General features: G+C 39.6%; 1 pseudogene; it reads right to left on the bottom strand.

Moving 5' to 3' along the window:
• Positions 1-4,329: 4,329 nt before the first annotated feature.
• On the bottom strand, positions 4,330-4,447 carry LOC129875310 (5S ribosomal RNA; annotated as a pseudogene).
• Positions 4,448-8,780: the final 4,333 nt, after the last annotated feature.

The raw sequence follows: 8,780 nt of genomic DNA, 5'->3' as shown, positions 1-8,780 counted from the left end.
AACTTCCGAGATATATTATGTCATGATCCAACCCCATAGGTTGCAACTGGGGTCTGACCTGGACCCCCATATACGTATCTATAAATTATAGTCAAGTTGAACTGTGTGTGATGTGATACTGTATACAAAAATCTCAATGGGTCAAAAACTTTTTTTTTATAAACTTGTAGCCTCTTTCACCTGTGTCATAACAGGAAAGGCATGTAAGCCGACAAGGCTACCATAACACGAAAATATTTACAATACGTCGTACGAGTACAACTGAAATAGACTTACAAATAACCCACAAACACATGGCTACAGACCTCTAAGAGTAATAACTGTATCATATGGCAGGACAGGGCCCCCGCCGTACTGCTAAATAAATAAATATATACACAGGAGGACCAATACCAAAAAGCTAGGCTCTGGAATAGTGGAGCACTTCCCATAGCTGAGCAGAAATCCTAAGTTGGCGAGTCTCTGAAATGAACATTTGTACCTGCGGGCATTAAACGTAGCCCCCCAAAGAAAGGGGGTTCTGTACGATATATGTACTCAATATATAAGCACACAACTGAACCAAGGATGCAGAAAACCAAGTATAATATTTAATAGGGTACTGTACCTGCACCTCACAAAATAAAGTCATGTATACCACTATCATATACCGTATCCGGACCGCTCGGGGACTCGGTGTTACAAACACATCATCCATCATGATAGTTATATATATGCCATTAACGATGGTACGTACAACCCGATACCTGTATATAGAAAGTACGTTGCTGAGGAATGACGGCCCGATCCATGTATCATAAAATAATACCGAGGAACGACAGCTCGATCCGTGTATCATATAATAATGCATAATAATGCCGAGGTACGACGGCCTGATCCGTATAATGCATAATAATGCCGAGGTACGATGGCCCTATCCGTATAATGCATAATAATGCCGAGGTATGATGGCCTGATCCGTATAATGCATAATAATGCTGAGGTACGACGGCCCGATCCGTATAATGCATAATAATGCCGAGGTACGATGGCCCAATCCGTATAACGTAATATGCATATACGTACATGTAGTACTTAGTAGCATATCAAATATCCCTCAACCATTATCATAAAGTATGCCCAAGAACCCCCAGTTTTAGGAGCTAACACATCCAATCACTATTCAGCCTATAGAAGGCTCGAGGGTCGTAGTTTAACTACTTTAATACCCTTAGAATTTAGGAGTGAACTCGAGTTATGAATCATGAACCATGTTCAGAGATCATGAATAGAGTTACCCCAAGCTTCATACACATATCATTTGTCACTTAGATCTGACACATGCCCAAAAGAAAGAATAGATAGGCTTTACATATTTATACCAAAACATGCCAAAAGAAGGAATAGCTTTACATACCTCTGGCCGACTGCTTTTAGCCCGATTTGTCTCGTCATCCTCTGAACCTATTTAACACGAAGGTAATACTAATATTAGTAACCTTCAACTTTTCAGCTTCTAAATCCACAACCAAGCACCCATAACGAAATTCGGGCAGCATCTCCTCTATAACTTGCCCTATCTGAATTCCCACTTTCATCCCTAATCACTACAGCCAACCAACAACAATAACCTTCAACTCATATACACATAAAACATGGCAACATTACACAACATAGGCTCCAAACAACTTACTTAACATTACGATATCAAAATAGGGTCTTTAGCCTTTATCTCATAAAAGCTTTAATCGTGCGGAACAGAGGGTCGTGTGGATGCAACCAGAAGCTCCCACACCTCTTTTAGAATGCCTTTAGGACCTGAAACACACCATCACACTCCTGCAACATCCCCCACACGCACAACGCCTCATTTCGACTACAATTTAACTATAGTGATTCCAATTTAGTTTATTTCGGACGTCAAGCATATTTATCATATTTTCACATTTCCAGCCACTTACACAATGTATAATACCCTATATAACAACTCCATAACCTCAAATTTAAAATTAAAGGCCTTACCTTATGTTAAAATCGTCAAACTCGCCAAAACTATCAAAGCGTGAAATCTGAACAGCCCACTGTCTTATATTGTCTCTTAGTTTCGAAGGGGCAATTAAGGGAAACAGGATTTATGGCCTCAATGAAAGTTATAGACATGTGTATCAAGGTCGCATACAATTTTCAATCACCCCTACAGCAATTTTTTATGAAAATATATTCCCAAAATACCCACAGCTGTCCGTGTAGGATTTCCAAAACAAAATCTGGGCAGCACCTCCCCCATACTTCATCACCATTTTTCGAGCAGAGAAAAGAGAAACTAGGTTTTAGATGCTAAATTAAAGTTGTATCCTTATGAAATATCTTTCCAAAACATCTTGAATCACTCAAAAATAAGCCTTACACAAGGAATTATACTCGTATTACCAACTTTGTGTTTCTCCAAACCATGGCTGCCTTTGCTTTCTTCTCCACGTTTTTCTCTCTATTTTTGTTCAAGTTTTTGGCTAAAAATGACTTAATAGTCATCCATACATAGATATATATCTTTTTGGAGAGTGACACCTGTCAGCCCCTAAGGATGACACATGTCACACCCTTAGGCGGCCACCTCAATTATGCAACCAATCCATGGTTGGCAAGTGGCAGGTGGGGTCCACCCCATGGTGTGTCACCTACTTCCACGTGTCACTTTTATGTGCTGCCATGTGTACCTATCACGTAGTTCCATGTGTCAAGTAGGTGAGTCACCTACTTGCTTCAAGTAGGTGCGTCGTTTCCTTATTTCTCTTCTGTGGGTACGTAATTTGGTCGCACTCTAAGAACCTATGTATTCCTTGCTACTTAGTCTCAACACGCATTTGAGTAGCTTTAGTACATAAGACCTCCAAGTTGGTAGCTTACGCGAGTCAATCGAGTCCTACGACTCATTTCTCGGCCTCCAACTCCTTTCGAATTTTTATAACCCTATTTTCAATCTTCCTTATTATGAATCATTTCGTTCCCCTTTCCTTGGAGTTATTTGATAGCATTATTAACTATTTGACTCACATAACGACTTTTAAGAAACTTACGAGCCTTCTCAGAAACTTGAGAAGCTTAAGAAGCATTCTAAGATACCAAAGTACGGGGTGTAACATCCTTCCCCCCTTTAGAACATTCGTCCCCGAATATTAACTAGCCTCATAAGGTCTTACGAGTGCTTCAGGATTCTTCAGTACTGGCTGTCGTTCATAGGCCTTGTATCAACTCATATGGTCTATTTAAGAAGGTAGATTACCTGTAGGCATAGGGAACATGTGATATTTCTTTTCCATTACTTCTTTCCAGTTCCTTTACCACACATCATATTGCACCCTTTACATGAACATGTGTAGGAGCTTAAAGTAGCCCAAAAGATGCTTTAGAATCACCATACTAGTCTGTACGTAAACCTGTATCGTTTCTTACTTCCTTCCTCTACTTATCCTTGAGTTTCCTCATATTCCAGTATAGGAGAGAACTCTCATCCTTTCCTTGTTTTGCTGCTTGTACACCACAATATTAGTAGTCAGTAACTTTGTTACCAACATCTTACCTTCAGTCGAGTATAGCCTGGCTATTCCTTATAGTATGTTTAAGTACTCATCGTAATTCTCTTGTTGTATTCATCCCCTTTGTATGCACCTATTATTTGATGTCATACTATTCAAGTCCTTACTATTAATTCTCTTCACAATCTCCGGTATCATGGCTTCTATCCGTTTATTGCTGGCCTTTACATCTTATTAACTCGTGCCAGTATGGGATCTCACTTGAAGCCACTCCCCCCCTTTAAGGTGTACCCATGTCACTATATGTTGTGTTGTACCTTACGCCCTTATTTCCAATTTTCCAATACGTATGATTCGTTTCCAACAAATTTGGTATACTGCACCATATCTATGCCTTCCTTTATATCTTCCATACCTTTGGTTGCCTAGGTACGACAACTTAACACAATCATGAGGTGCTAATCCAGTCTAATTATGGGTAATCGAGTCACATAGCAATTTATTCAAAGCCACTTTCCATTTATTTTGATCAATAACTAGCTAGGGCTTATAGTCGTTTCCAATTCTCAAATAGGCAGTACTTACCTTCCGACGCTCGGTGTCCCAAGATTTGTCATAGTCCTAGCCTTATCCCAGTGGGTACCACTTGTCCCTTTAATGAATTCACAATGCGCTAGTTGTTTTGCAAAGCTACATCCCCTATCTCAAAGGGTCTTATCATCTTTCACGGTGGAGTTACGTATCCACAATACTTCTTTATATCAACAATGCCATGCACGGCCAACGTGTATATATACATGCATATCATCTCATATCACAGCCACACAAGGCTTCCCAGGGGGTCACCCATCCCAATATTACTCTTACCCAAGAACGCTTAACTTCGGAGTTCTGATGGGATCCAGTACGTTAGTGTTGGTATGATCGCACCCTCCCCGTGGGGTGCATATCTATCGAAGAAGATGATGACCCAGCAGCTGATCCAGTAGGCCGAGCTGTACTGCCCAAGTTACCCTTATATTCTTATTACACGGATCACATCCTATCTTTAGCCACTCCCTCACAAGGCTTTACTTATTTTCATAATTATCCTCATTATATTCACATCATATCCTGTTCGCATTCTACCCCATAGTATAACACTTCTTAACCTTTTTCACGATTCTTACTGTGGGTTACTTACCCTTCTTAGTTAGTCTTATCCTTAATATATCATTCTATCCAAAATTACCAGTCTTTTCTAAATCATTTTCCTTTTATTTCAAGGAAAATTTGGGTAGAGTTTCCTCTATATTTCTTACTATCTCAGCACCTACACGCAGAAAATGCCAATAACGCCTCACAGGGGCAATACGCATAAAGATACATATATACATATCATATCACATCATATCACAGCCTCACAGGGCGCCCAATATCAACAATAGTATAAACTGATGGACTTACCTCGTATATCCAACTCGAACTGTACCTGTTTAGACTTTCCTTCTACTTTTCCTTTCAATTTTCAACTTTACATGTCAACCGTAATTCAATACCTAACCTGGCACCTATCATTCGTCCCTTGCTTACCTGCGTACTGTGTAACTTCCAATATCGTCAGTAACCTACTTCTATCGATGTTGTCCTTCTGCTGAAATCACCAGTTAGTATGAGGAATTTCATTTCCTATGACTCGGCTCTATCGCATGATCATAGATATGAAAGAAAGGTAACATCCTAAATGTCCTGTAGCCTATTGTCTATAGATGTGGTGCACAGCACACTAATAAAAAAGACTCTACTAGACACAGTCTGTAGACACTCCAAGGACGAACTGCTTTGATACCACTTTTGTCACGATCCAACCCTGTAGGTTGCGCCTGGGGTCTGACCTGGACCCCCATATACGTATCTATCAATTATAGTCAAGTTGAACTGTGTGTGATGTGATACTGTATACAAAAATCTCAATGGGTCAAAATTTTTTTTTTTATAAACCTACAGCCTCTTTCACCTGTGTCATAACAGGAAAGGCATGCAAGCCGACAAGGCTACCATAACACGAAAATATTTACAATACGTCGTACGAGTACAACTGAAACAAACTTACAAATAACCCACAAACACATGGCTACAAACATCTAAGAGTAATAACTGTATCATATAGAGGGACAGGGCCCCCGCCGTACCCCTGAATAAATAAATATATACACAGGAGGACCAATACCAAAAAGCTAGGCTCTGGAATAGTGGAGCAATTCCCATAGCTGAGCAGAAATACTAAGCTGGCGAGTTTCTGAAAAGAACATTTGTACCTGCGGACATGAAACGCAGCCCCCTGAAGAAAAGGGGGTCAATACGATATATGTACTTAATATATAAGCACAACATAACTGAGAGAACAACTAAACCAAGGATGAAGGAAAATAAGTATAACATTTAATAGGGTACTGTACCTACACCTCACAAAATAAAGTCATGTATACCACTATCACATACCGTATCTGGCCTGCTCGGGGACTCGGTATTACAAACACATCATCTATCATGATAGGTATATATATGCCATTAACGTTGTGGGACGTACAGCCCGATCCCTGTATATAGAAAGTACATGTCGAGGAACGACGACCCGATCCGTGTATCATATAATAATGCCGAGGAACGACGGCCCGATCCGTGTATCATATAATAATGCATAATAATGCCGAGGTACGATGGCCCGATCTGTATAATGTATAATAATGCTGAGGTACGATGGCCCAATCCGTATAATGCATAATAATGCCGAGGTATGATGGCCTGATCCGTATAATGCATAATAATGCCGAGGTACGATAGCCCGATCCGTATAATGCATAATAATGCCGAGGTACGATGGCTCGATCCGTATAATGTAATATGCATATACGTACATGTAGGACTAAGTAGCATATCAAATATCCCTCAACCATTAGCGTAAAGTATTCCCAAGAACCCCCAAGTTTAGGAGCTTACACATCCAATCACTATTCAGCCTATAGAAGGCTCGAGGGTCGTAGTTTAACTACTTTAAGACTCTTAGCATTTAGGAGTGAACTCGAGTTATGAATCATGAACCATGTTCATAGCTCATGAATAGAGTTACCCCAAGCTTCATACACATATCACTTGTCACTTAGATCTGACACATGCCCAAAAGAAAGAACAGATAGGCTTTACATATTTATACCAAAACATGCCAAAAGAAGGAATAGCTTTACATACCTCTGGCTGACTGCTTTTAGCCCGACTTGTCTCGTCGTCCTTTGAACCTATTTAACACGAATTTAATACTAATATTAGTAACCTTCAAATTTTCAGCTTCTAAATCCACAACCAAGCACCCATAGGAACCAACTCCTTATTCTCCTTTCTCGACTAGTCTCGACTAGTTTATTAATTAATTAAGAAGTTAATGGAATTTGGGCAGCATCTCCTCTATAACTTGCCCTATCTGAATTCTCACTTTCATCCCTAATCACTACATCCAACCAACAACAATAACCTACAACTCATATACACATAAAACATGGCAACATTACACAACATAGGCTCCAAACAACTTACTTAACATTACGATATCAAAATAGGGTCTTTAGCCTTTATCTCATAAAAGCTTTAATCGTGCGGAACAGAGGGTCGTGTGGATGCAACCAGAAGCTCCCACACCTCTTTTAGAATGCCTTTAGGACCTGAAACACACCATCACACTCCTGCAACATCCCCCACACGCACAACGCCTCATTTCGACTACAATTTAACTATAGTGATTCCAATTTAGTTTATTTCGGACGTCAAGCATATTTATCATATTTTCACATTTCCAGCCACTTACACAATGTATAATACCCTATATAACAACTCCATAACCTCAAATTTAAAATTAAAGGCCTTACCTTATGTTAAAATCGTCAAACTCGCCAAAACTATCAAAGCGTGAAATCTGAACAGCCCACTGTCTTATATTGTCTCTTAGTTTCGAAGGGGCAATTAAGGGAAACAGGATTTATGGCCTCAATGAAAGTTATAGACATGTGTATCAAGGTCGCATACAATTTTCAATCACCCCTACAGCAATTTTTTATGAAAATATATTCCCAAAATACCCACAGCTGTCCGTGTAGGATTTCCAAAACAAAATCTGGGCAGCACCTCCCCCATACTTCATCACCGTTTTTTGATCAGAGAAAAGCGAAACTAGGTTTTAGAGGCTAAATGAAAGTTGTAGCCCTATGAAATAGCTTTCCAAAACATCTTGAATCACTCAAAAATAAGTCTTACACAAGTATTCTAAGGTACCAAAGTACGGGGTGTAACATGTTAAGAATCTAGGTTTCATTTATTTTTTTGTCTGGGAAAATTTTGGCAGAGTTTCCTCTATACTCCTTACTATCCCACAACCTGCACGCAGAAAATACCAACAATTCCTCACAGGGCCAACACATATATATATTCATATCATATCATAGTCGCACAGGGCTTCCAATATCATCTCATACCGCAGCCACACAGTGTTTTCAATATCAACAATAATATAGAAATAATAGACTTACCTCGTATGTCCAACTTTGAACTGCATCTGTTGCACTTCCTGTCCACTTTTCCCTTCAGTTTTCGACTTTACATTTCAATTTTCCTTCAATACCTTACCCAACAGATATCTTCCGTGCCTTTACTTTACTTACCTACATGCTCCATAACTTCTCATGTCTTCAATTACTCCCTTATGTTGATGTTGTCCTTCTATTAAGATCTACGGTTAGTATAAAGAATTATCCTATGACTTGGATCTATAACACGATCTTAGATGGGAAAGAAAGGTAACATCCTAAATATCCTATAGCTTCCTAGTTATAGATGTGGCGTGCAACACATCGATAATCAAGACTCTACTAGACATGGTCTGTAGACACTCCAAGGACAAACTGCTCTGATATTACTTCTGTTACAACCCAACCCCGTAGGCGCGACTGGGGTCCGACTTGGGCCTCCGTATACATATCTATCAGTTGTAGTCAAATTGAACTATGAACAAAGTGATACCACTCACAAAAACCCATATGTGTGGCCTCTTTCATTAGTGTCATATCATAAAAGGGAACACAAGCTGACAAGCCTGATGTAACATAAAAACATTTACAACATGTCGTATAGGCACAACCAAAACGAACTCACATACAACCCACATACATATATCTACAGATCTCTAAGAGTAGTAACAACAATATATGGTAGGACAGGGCCCCCGCCGCACCCCTGGAA

The sequence above is a fragment of the Solanum dulcamara genome, chromosome 11, assembly GCF_947179165.1.
Source record: "Solanum dulcamara chromosome 11, daSolDulc1.2, whole genome shotgun sequence".
Classification (NCBI taxonomy): Eukaryota; Viridiplantae; Streptophyta; class Magnoliopsida; order Solanales; family Solanaceae; genus Solanum; species Solanum dulcamara.
The sequence above is the reverse complement of the archived record's forward strand: the minus strand, read 5'-3'. Positions and strand labels throughout refer to the sequence as shown.